At 33.9% G+C, this 11,202-nt stretch overlaps 1 long non-coding RNA gene across 1 annotated transcript; it reads left to right on the top strand.

Annotated features, from left to right (window-relative positions):
- The first annotated feature begins 2,958 nt into the window (after positions 1-2,958).
- Positions 2,959-5,408, top strand: LOC148266349 (uncharacterized). Its single transcript, XR_015818769.1, has 3 exons — positions 2,959-3,076; positions 4,394-5,200; positions 5,308-5,408. It is a non-coding gene; the product is annotated as an uncharacterized LOC148266349 (long non-coding RNA).
- The last annotated feature ends 5,794 nt before the right edge of the window (positions 5,409-11,202 follow it).

Here is an 11,202-nt window from a genome sequence, read left to right on the forward strand (position 1 = left end):
ACATTTGATTCCAATGCCTGAAGTGCCAGAGGTTTAATGAGGTAGCCACAAAACCTTTGTTCCCTCTTTTAGAGTTATAAGAGTTTATCATCTTCAATAATGAATTAAAAATGCCAAATTCCTTCTGTTTCATTTGGTTCTCTTTGTTTGTTAAAATAATGGTAGTGTAAACGGAAGCATGGCAGGAATTATGCTCAATTGAACTTTACCTTTTGATAATGAGAAATGTCAGCTGTTGTAAGTTTCGCACACCTGGCGTGCGTGTCCTCTATTTTATGCCTTTAAAAGTTGTCAACACCATATATTCCTAAAAAATCCTAAATCGACTCAGCAAACCTTAATGTTCAAGACCCAGGGGAAAAGTTAAAATTAAAAAAGAAGCCATGGAAACATGTAGAACAAATTCGAGTTAATTTAGCCATTGTGTCATCAAATGTGTTTTACTCAATTTTTGGGGATAACTAAGCAATCATTTTTTTTTTAATTTTGTAGGAAACCAATTTGTAACCTAAGTTACACTTTGTACCCACTTGTAGAGCGCTTCCTTTAGAGCAATCACCCAAACCATATTAGGGAATGAAAAACATAGATAAACAAATAAAATAGAAATCAAATTGCAGAAATTCTCAACCAATATCAATAGGGCCTTTTATCCACTAATTGATAGCCTTTCATTAGAAAAACCACCCGACCTTTATGGAGAAGTGCAAATAAACAAATCAAGTGGTATAAATTCCAAACCAAGATCAATAATGTAATTAACATACTAAGGCAATCTGTTGACAACATACTAATATTCTTTAGTCGAGGAATTCATTAATTAAAAAGATTCACTATAGTTTTTTAAGAGGAAATGAGATAGTCATTAGTGTGACGATTTACAATATTTTACATGTCTTGTTCCGGAGAGCACCAAGAAGATTACATTGAGAAAGAAAGAGAGTACATTTGTCTTAAACAATTTCCATGCTCGAAAACTTCCTAAATACTTTATTATAAGTATCAAGCATAGTGACTATATAATTTATCAAATAGCATGAGAAGAATTATTTTTCAAGAAATATTGTTCAGCTACACATAGACCAAAACTAACAATGCCATTAGCAAGATAAAAGAAAAATAGTAAAGCACTTATACTAGATGCAGAGAGGCCATTAGAACCAAATTAATGCTCACTTATACTAGGCTTTGGAGCTTTCCTAAGGCTAAATAAAGCTTTCTTTGATTTGCAAACATAATGAGGAAAATCTTTATTAACAAAATTTTGATATCAAGACATGTAAACAACCTCTTAAAGATCACCATAAAAGATGAATCTAAATTTCTTTTTTTTTTCTGTTTCCTAACTCGTAGAAATTGCGTTGCACAAAATAAGTTAAACAATTGTAAGTTTCCAACTGGATTATAAGTATTAACGTAATCTATACCTTTAATTGATTTTCTTGAGAATAAGCCTTGTCTTGTGCCTATCAACATAACTATAAGGATTTCTTTTAATTTTGTAAACTATTCATTTCCAACTAAGTCACACTTGAAAGAACAAGGAAGTGCATCCCATGTTTGGGTTTCTTTTTTTCTTCATTTTATAGAAAGATATGGGTTCAATAGGTGTAATAATGACTATATGGGTCGGTCATTTTGCTACTGTACAAGGGTGGGGGGACATGGAATGAGTGTAGGCATATGGATCAAACGTAATTGGGAGAGAGCTTGTAATATGTAAGATCCGTAAATAGCTTAAGGTATGGACTTACCATGGGAGAGGATGTTTTCAATATGGCACTACGAGTTTGAATAGTATTTAAGGGCATAGTGATAGGAGAAAAAAATACTATTATAATTAAGACCATAACTAAGAAATAGTATAGTACTTGAATAATTGCAATATAATAGTTATACAGAAAAGCTTGTAGTAGATAGTCAATCTTGGGGGTCAGCTACGTTTGGGCTAGGAAACACAAGTTCGACAATGTAGATGACAAATTGGAAGACTACCTTATTTAGGAATAACAATGGACTCAACTTTAAGTTATATATTAGTCAACCCAAACCTAACATCCAACCCAAGCTCAACATATTTATTTAATTTTATATGCTCCACTCAATTAATCCAAGACGTGTAGGAAAAAAGATATGCCTAACCTAACATGAAATCAATATTTAAATTACCATACCTTTTCTAGATTAAAAAGCTATACATTGTAAATATCTATAACACATAAAAACTCTAATAATATTCTTATACATGCATATGAACAAAATAGGTCCAAGAATTAAACTTTAAAACATGACTCCATTTGATGAAAGATTCATTTTCCCATAATTTCCACTTGACCAGAATTTACATACAAACTTTTATTGAGGAATGATGAAATGAGGTAGTATAACCAAGCTGTAGGGTTGTGATGCAATAGTAACCAAGGAAATACCCAAGCTAGTACTATTGGCAGGAAAGAAGAGAGCCAGCACTAATAGCTTCTTGGGAATTATAGGAACTACTCCCAAATTGAGAGTTCTCAAGATGAATCTATCCCAGAACAAGTCTAAAACAATGACAAATGGATGGGGGTCTCAGCCTAGGAAGAGATGATACCAAAAGGTACTAAAAAAGATAGGATATCGAGCCTCACTCCTGAGGAATGACCTGACCCAAGAGTCCCAACCCAAGAAGAGTTCTAGGATGTCACCTAAGTTTGGGTACTCATGGGTACGCATTGTTGGATTTTTCTAATGTGTGGCTTAATGTGGACCTTAGTATGTGTATCAGGCTGTCAATTTAATGAGCTCGTTTAAAAGTGATCAAATATGGTTAAAAAATATTGGACTTTAATATATCTAGTTTAAGTATGGGCTTGTAATGTGCATATACTATTTTTGTAATATTCTCATTTTATGATGGGCGAAATAGAAATTGCAAAAGTTAGTCGATATAAAAGGCGATTATGGTTCTCGAATCAAAAGGTTATCATTTTATTTTTTTGAAATCCCGTAACAAGAAAAAACTAGTTTCAAGGCATCATATTGATTCAGAAGATCCTACCGCCGGACATGAACAAATCTTTTGTGATGGATTTAGGTACGCTTCCGATTATATTTCTCTTTAATTTAGTACGAGGATGTATGTTTAATTTTTACAGATCTACGAATTTGAAAAGAAATATTGTTCTAACAATTGGTATCAGAGTCATTTCTTTTCTCTTATTGAATTTTTTTGGGAAGGTTTTTTTTTTTTTATTATGTAATTTTGGATTTTAGATTCAAAACTTTAGATTTTGGATTCAAAATTTTAGAGTTTGGATTCGATTTTTGTTTAGTTGAATAAATATATATATATATATAACAAAATTAAGAAATATATATATTAAGAAATTAAGTATTGTATATGTATATATATAGATATATTTTAAGCATGTATGTGTGTATATATAAATATATAAAATAAAATAAAATAGAGCAGTGGCTGACCACCACTGCATGAGGAAGACAATCCGGTGGTTTACAACCATTCGACTGCCAAATTTAGTCTGTAACGGCTAAATTATATATTTATATAATTTAAAAGGCAGCCATTATAGATTGTATGAATTTAATTTACTATTTAATTTTCTGTTCAAAATTAAAAGGGTAAAGGTTTTTTGGTTGATGGATTGTTTATATTTAAGTTTTAAAAGTTATAATTATGTGGGCTTGGTCCACAAGAAGAGAAAAGGTTTGATCGGCTGGCCCAAAAGCCTGGCCCATTTGGGATGGGCCAACCAGTCCAGACTCAACCCAGTTCGAACCCAACGGGTGTTGACCCAACCCGGTTAATGGTCAATGCTTGACCAGTCAACGGTCAACTTTTGAAAAAAAAATATTAAAGAGTGTTTTTTGGTCATTTTATGGTTGATTTTCTTCCTAATTTAGTTTAAATTTGGTTTTAATTTTGAATTTTAATATTGGTATGTGCATATATATATTGAAATAACTTAATTTACACAGCATGTCACCAAAGTGACCCCTCTTGTAGATAATTTAATTTATTTTATAATGTAAACAGTTATATGGGTGTAATTTATGTAAATGTTAATCGGCCTAAAGGAATGTCAATATTTAACATTATTGCATTCCATTTTTGTGATAATGAATATGTGGCAGTTATTTAGTATGACATATGAACTTTAAATCAGCCCAAATGAAGGTTTATTGTTTGATGTATTTCTACTGTCTGTATTTAATTACTATTACAGTGTACCACTTACAAGTTAATATTCTGTTCAAAGATAGAGTGTTAATGGAGTGCTCGGTATCTTGATATGGAAATATACTTTTATTTAAAATTCATTATTAAATTTTATAATATATAGTTTTATGTGAGTATTAATTAATTTATTTTGATATGTTCTATGTTCAGCTTCCTCTTTTACTGGAAGAATCACCGCAAATGTTAATTTCATCCCAATGTTGAACGACACAAATTTCAAGCAATGGAAGAATAGTGTTCGACTTGTACTTAGAGTTATGGATCTAGATTGGGTTTTACGGTTTGATTAACTCAATCCGATTACTCCTTAGCACCCCTAAGGAAAAGAAGGAGTTTAAAATATGAGATTGGTCAAACCGTACGAGTATATTGGTTATGGAACATGCAATTCCAAAGGTTTTTCGGGACACTATGTCTGATGAGATCACAATAGCTAGAGATTTCTATCATTCTCTAGAACAACATTTCGCTAGAAGTAATAAGGTCGAAGCATATACACTTCTGTCGACTCTTGTTTCCATGAGGTATAAGGGAAATGGAAATATTAGAGTACACATAATGGAGATGTCACATTTGCATGCAAAACTCAAAGCGCTTAGAGTGGAATTGTCAGAAGAAGTACTTGTGTACTTTGTTTTGATTTCTCTTCCACCATAGTTTAATCATTTCAAAGTGACATACAACTGTCATAAAGAATCTTGGAATCTGAATGAACTCATTTCACATTGTGTTCAAAAGGAGGAAATGCTCAAGTTTGAGAGGACAGAGAGTACTCATTTAGTAGTGATCTCAAAGAATAAAAAGAACAAGAAAAAGCAAATAGGTAAATTTGTTACGGTTCTAGTACAACAAAAAAAACAACAAAAGGCTCAGACGAAAAATGTTGTTTTTTCTGTAAAACTCCAGGACACCAAAAGAAGCAATGCACTAAGTATCATGCGTGGCGCGTAAAGAAAGGTATGTGTCTTAATTTTGTTTGTTCTAAGGGTAATTTAACTTTTGTACCAACATACACCTAGTGGATAGATTCTGGTACCACAACTAACATTAGTGTGTCTATGTAGGGTTGCCTTCATTGTCGCAAGCCAAGTGATGGTGCTAGATTCATTCATGTGGGTGGTAGCAAATCAGTTGAGGTGGAAGCAATTGACAAATTTAGATTGTTGTTAAGGACTTGGATTTTATTTGGATTTAGAAGAGACTTTTATTGTACCATCATTTAGATGGAATGTAATTTCTATTTCTGTATTAGACAAATTTGGTTATTCATGTTTATTTTGGAAATGGAAAATTTAGTCTTTTTCTTAATTCAAATTTGGTTGGTTCTGGTTCTTTATCAGTGCATGATAATCTTTATTTGCTTGATACAATTGCTTCTTATAATGAATCCTTGTATGTTGGTACAAGAGGTATAAAGAGAAAAGTAATCAAGGAGGATTTTGCTTCTTCATGGCACAAGAGATTAGGTCACATTTCCTATAGAAGAATTGAGAGACTTGTGTCAGACAGAATTCTAGCGCCCCTTGATTTTTCAAAATTTGAAAGATGTATTCATTGTATCAAGGGGAAATAGAAAAACATTAAGAGATTAGGTGCTCATAGAGTTATGGACGTATTAGAACTCATTCATACAAATATTTGTGGACTGTTCCTTCTGCCTTTTTGGAATGGTCAACAATATTTCATAACTTTTATATATAATTATTCAAGATACACCTATATCTCATTCATGAAAAGTCTCAATCCCTGGATGTGTTCAAAAGTTTTAAAGCAGAAGTTGAAAATCAACTCAATAAAAGGATTAAGGTTGTTGATTTGACCATGATGGTAAATACTATGGTAGATCTGTCGGATCAGGTGAACAGCGTCCAGGGCCGTTTGCTTGATTCCTAAAGGAATGTGGTATTGTCCCACAGTACACCATGCCAGCTTCTCCTAGCATGAATATTATTGCTAAACAGAAAAACAGAACACTTAAGGATATGGTCAAGAATATGATCAGTCATTTTACCTTACCTGAATCACTATGGGGAGAAACATTAAAGACCGCAACATATTTACTCAATAGAGTTCCAACTAAAGCAACTACAAAGATCCCTCATGAGCTTTGGACGGGCAAGAAGCCTAGTTTGAGACATTCGCACATTTGGGGATGTTCAACTGAGACTAGGCCTTATAGGCCACAAGAAAAGAAATTGGATTTCAAAACTATTAATTGTTATTTTGTTGGTTATTTTAAGCGATCCAAGGGTTACAAATTTTATGATCCCACTATTAAGATAATTTTTGAGATGGGAAATGCCCAGTTCTTTAAGGATGTTGAGTGTGTTGGGGGGAGAGAGTTCGTGACCTTGTTTTTGAAGAGGAATTAATCGATATTCTTATTTACTCAGGTGCTCTTGACAATGATTAGGATCAGGTCCTTATACTTAACAATGTCATAGTATTTCCCGTTTCTATTCAGAAAACTATTCCTAAAGCATAAACTTCACACCCTCAAGAACTTATGTCATTAAGAAGATCCACAAGAGAGAGGCGAAGTGCAATATCAGATGATTATATTATATATCTCCTAGAACATGATTTTGACATTGGCACAATGGAAGATGATACTATCAACTTCCATCAAGCCATGAAAAATTCTAACTCTAGTAGGTGGATTGATGTCATGAATGAAGAGATAAAATCTATGAAGGACAATGACATTTGGGATCTTCTCCCATTGCCTACGGATGCGAAACCTATTGGTTGTAAATAGATATTTAAGACCAAATGGGATTCGAAAGATAATGTGGAGAGGTACGAGTCACATTATGATGCTCTTTGAGTATCTTGAGTGTTTTTAGCTTTGTTTGCATCATTCCCCCTCCCCTCAAAAGGATTCGTCCTCGAATCAATTCCTGCATCAATTTCAAAAGGGGATAAATAAGATATGTTAAATGTAGCCAAAACACTATACTCACCTGATAGGTCCACTTTGTAGGCATTTTCATTGATTTTGGCTATGATTTGAAATGGACCATCCCCACGAGCATCCAACTTAGATTTCCGTTTTGATGGAAATCGTTCCTTGCGCATATGGGATGCTACTTGTTCATTTTTCTTTTCAATGTTCTGCCTTGCTTTTTCATGAATTCCTTTAACCATTTTTGCTTTTCTTATGTCCATCCAAATTAGAAATGTCACTTATAGGAATAGGCAACAAATCAAGTGGAGTTAACGGATTAAAACCATACACAATTTCAAAAGGAGAAAACCCAGTAGAAGAATGTATACTCCGATTATAAGTAAATTCAACAAATGGTAGCATATCTTCCCAAGTTTTAACATTCCTTTCAATTAAAGCACGTAATAATGTACCAAGCGTTCTATTTACTACTTCAGTTTGACCACCCGTTTGTGGATGTGAAGTAGAAAATAAAAGTTTGGTCCCAAGTTTGGACCACAAAACTCGCCAAAAGTGGCTTAAAACTTAACATCCCTATCGGACACAATGGTTTTAGGAATGCCATGCATTCTAACAACTTCGCGGAAAAATAAATTCGTTATGTGTGTGACATCATCTGTTTTATGACAGGTATAAAGTGTGCCATTTTGGAAAAACCATCAACAACAACAAATAGTCTCTGCCTTTTCTAGACCTACGCAAACCCAACAAAAAATCCGTAGAAATATCATCCCAATGATGTGTAGGAATGGGTAATGGCATATATAATCCATGTGGTTGAACTCTAGACTTAGCTTGCCTACATGAGATGCACCGCGCACAAATTTTCTCAACATGTTTGTGCATATTAGGCCAAAAGAAATTTTCATGTAAAATGCTCAAAGTTTTACCAATCCCAAAATGTCTCATTAAACCACCACTATGTGCTTCACGAACAAGCAACTCCCTAATAGAACTATTAGGCACACATAAAAGTTTTGAAATACCGCATGTTCACAAGCCACATAAACATTTGAAAAATCACTATCATGCACATACAATTCTTTGAAATGCTCAAATCCCAACAATTTTGTAGAAAGAGTAGAGATAAGACTGTACCTTCTTGAAAGCGCGTCAGCTACCATATTTTCTTTTCCTTGCTTATATCGGATCACATATGGGAAGGACTCTGAATTCTACCTATTTTGCATGTCGTTTATTAAGCTTGCCTTGCCCTTTCAAATGCCTCAAAGATTCATGATCGGTGTGAATCACAAATTCTTTTGGTAACAAATAATGTTGCCATATCTCTAATGCTCCTACCAAAGCTTTAAAAACTCTGTCATAGGTGGAATAATTCAATTGTGCACCATTGAGCTTCTCACTGAAGTAAGCAATGGGTCTTTTATCCTGCATAAGAATAGCACCTATCCCAAGCCCAGAGGCATCACATTCAATTTCAAAAGTTGAATCAAAATTAGGCAATCTTAATAAAGGCGCATTACATAACTTTTCTTTCAGTAAGGAAAACGCATGTTCTTATTCTTTTCCTCAAACAAACCCCTTATCTTTTTTCATGATTTTAGTTAAAGGGGCAGCAATGACACTAAAATCTTTTACAAATCTCCTATAGAAACTTGTCAAACCATGAAAAATATGCACCTCACTTACACTTTTAGGTGTCAGCCACTCTTGAATAGCCTTTACCTTTTCACTATCTACCTCGATTTCTTTTGCACTCACGACATATCCTAAGAAAATGATGCGATCAATGCAAAATGTACATTTCTTCATGTTAGCATATAGTTGAAATTTGCGCATTGTGTCAAACACTTGCCTCAAATATATGACATGTTCATCAATAGATTTGCTATACACAAGAATGTCATCGAAGTAGACAACCACAAACTTTCCAATAAATTCACGTAAAAACATGGTTCATTAAACGCATGAAAGTACTTGGCGCATTAGTTAAGCCAAATGGCATAACCAACCACTCATATAACCCTTGTTTGTTTTAAAAGCCGTTTTCCATTCATCTCTTGGTTTCATTCTTATTTGGTGATAACCACTTTTAAGATCAATTTTAGAAAATACACAAGCACCATGCAACTCATCTAACATATATCAAGTCGAGGTATTGGGTGTCGATATTTTAACGTTATTTTGTTGACGGCTCTACAATCAACACACATACGCCAATTACCATCTTTTTTGGGTACTAATAAGACGGGCACTGCGCATGGACTTAAACTTTCTCGAATGTGCCCCTTTTGTAAGAGCTCCTCCACTTGCCTTTGAACCTCTTTGGTCTCCTCGGGATTGTTCCTATAGGCTGGTCTATTTGGTATGGCAGCCCCGGGAATGAAGTCAATTGATGTTCAATCCCTCTCAAATGTGGTAACCCTGAGGTAGATCATTAGGAAAAACATCGCTAAATTCTTGCAAAACTTCAACCACAACACTTGGCAAAGAAGGGTCAAGTTCGTTAGTTGAGAAACAAGCTTCCTTGTACATGAGTACAATAATTGGCTTGTTAGAAAATAAAGCTTTCCTCACATCTCTCATTTTAGCATAAAAGCTCATTTTCTTTCCCTCATTCTTTTCTATGGTCAAATGCATCTCTCTTTCTTTTTCCTTTTGATCTTCATTTTTCCACTCTAATTTTTTCTCACTCTCTTTTCTTTTCTCTTTTTCTTTTTCTCTCGGTCTCTCTTTGTGCAAATTCATCATGGGACTTTCAAGTTGCATTTGGTCTTCAAAAACTTGTTTAGAAGTTAAAGGAAGAAGAGTATACTTTTTGCCCTATTTTCCTACCATGTACCTATTGAGATACCCATCATGCATCACTCTCCTATCCCATTGCCATGGTCTACCCAACAAAATATGACTAGCTTGCATAGGAACTACACCACAATCACCTCATCACTATACTTCCCAATAGTAAAAGGCACCCTCACTTGCTTATTAACTCTCACCTCCCCACTATTGTTAAGCCATTGCAGCTTATAAGGTTTATGATGTTTTATAGTTTCCAAACCCAGTTTATCAACAAATAAGGTACTAGCCACATTTACACAACTAACCCCCATCAATAATCATGCTACACAATTTTCTATTCACTAGACATCTAGAATGAAAAATATTCTCTCTTTGCAACTTAACCCCCTCATCATCAATCCTTATTTGCATATTCAACTTAACCCCCTCATATAGTTATGGGCTCATTCTTGTAATAACACTAAGACAAGACTTAAGCCCAAAATGAGTTATACTTAACTATATGGGCTTAATTAACTCAAACTAAAATAAAACAATCCAAAATACTTAAAACAACTCAACTAATTCAGCCCATACACAAGGCTTATTCATCCATTATCAATATGACTCAAACAAGTCCTAATTATCCCAAATCACTTAAATCCAATTAAAGTTACGAATTTGGGCTGTTCAAAAAGCTCATATTTGAACTTTCAACAATTGGCCAGCCCATCATCCACATGTTTTTAAGTAAAAACTTGGAGAAACTCTTTAGGTTTCTTTGCCTTTGATCTTGTTACTGGTCTGCTGAAACTTTCCAGATTTGGAACTGTATTTGTGTTTACATCATTTGAAATTTGCTCCAAGTTACCTTCTGATGCTCTTTGAGTATCTTGAATGTTTTTAGCCTTGTTTGCATCACTGTCTTTATGATTGATAGACGGGACTGTTTGGTGATACATTCAAGTATTGATAACGCAGTTCTAAGTACTCCTATGGTTATTAACGCATAGTTAAGTGTCACATAAAGCTCAAATGGGAGATTGTTAGATTTTTCTAACGTGTGGGTTTAATGTGGACCTTAGTATGCGTATCAGATTGTTAATTTAGTGGGCTCCTTTAAAATGATCAAATATGGTTAAACAATATTGAACCTTAATGCATCAGGTTTAAGTATATGCTTGTAATGTGCAGATACCATTTTTGTAATATTCTCATTTTATGATGGGAAAAATGGAAATTGTAAAAGTTAGTCGATATAAAAAGCAGTTAT

Source organism: Carica papaya, chromosome 4 (genome assembly GCF_054855325.1).
Source record: "Carica papaya isolate Zhongbai chromosome 4, ASM5485532v1, whole genome shotgun sequence".
NCBI classification, from domain to species: domain Eukaryota; kingdom Viridiplantae; phylum Streptophyta; class Magnoliopsida; order Brassicales; family Caricaceae; genus Carica; species Carica papaya.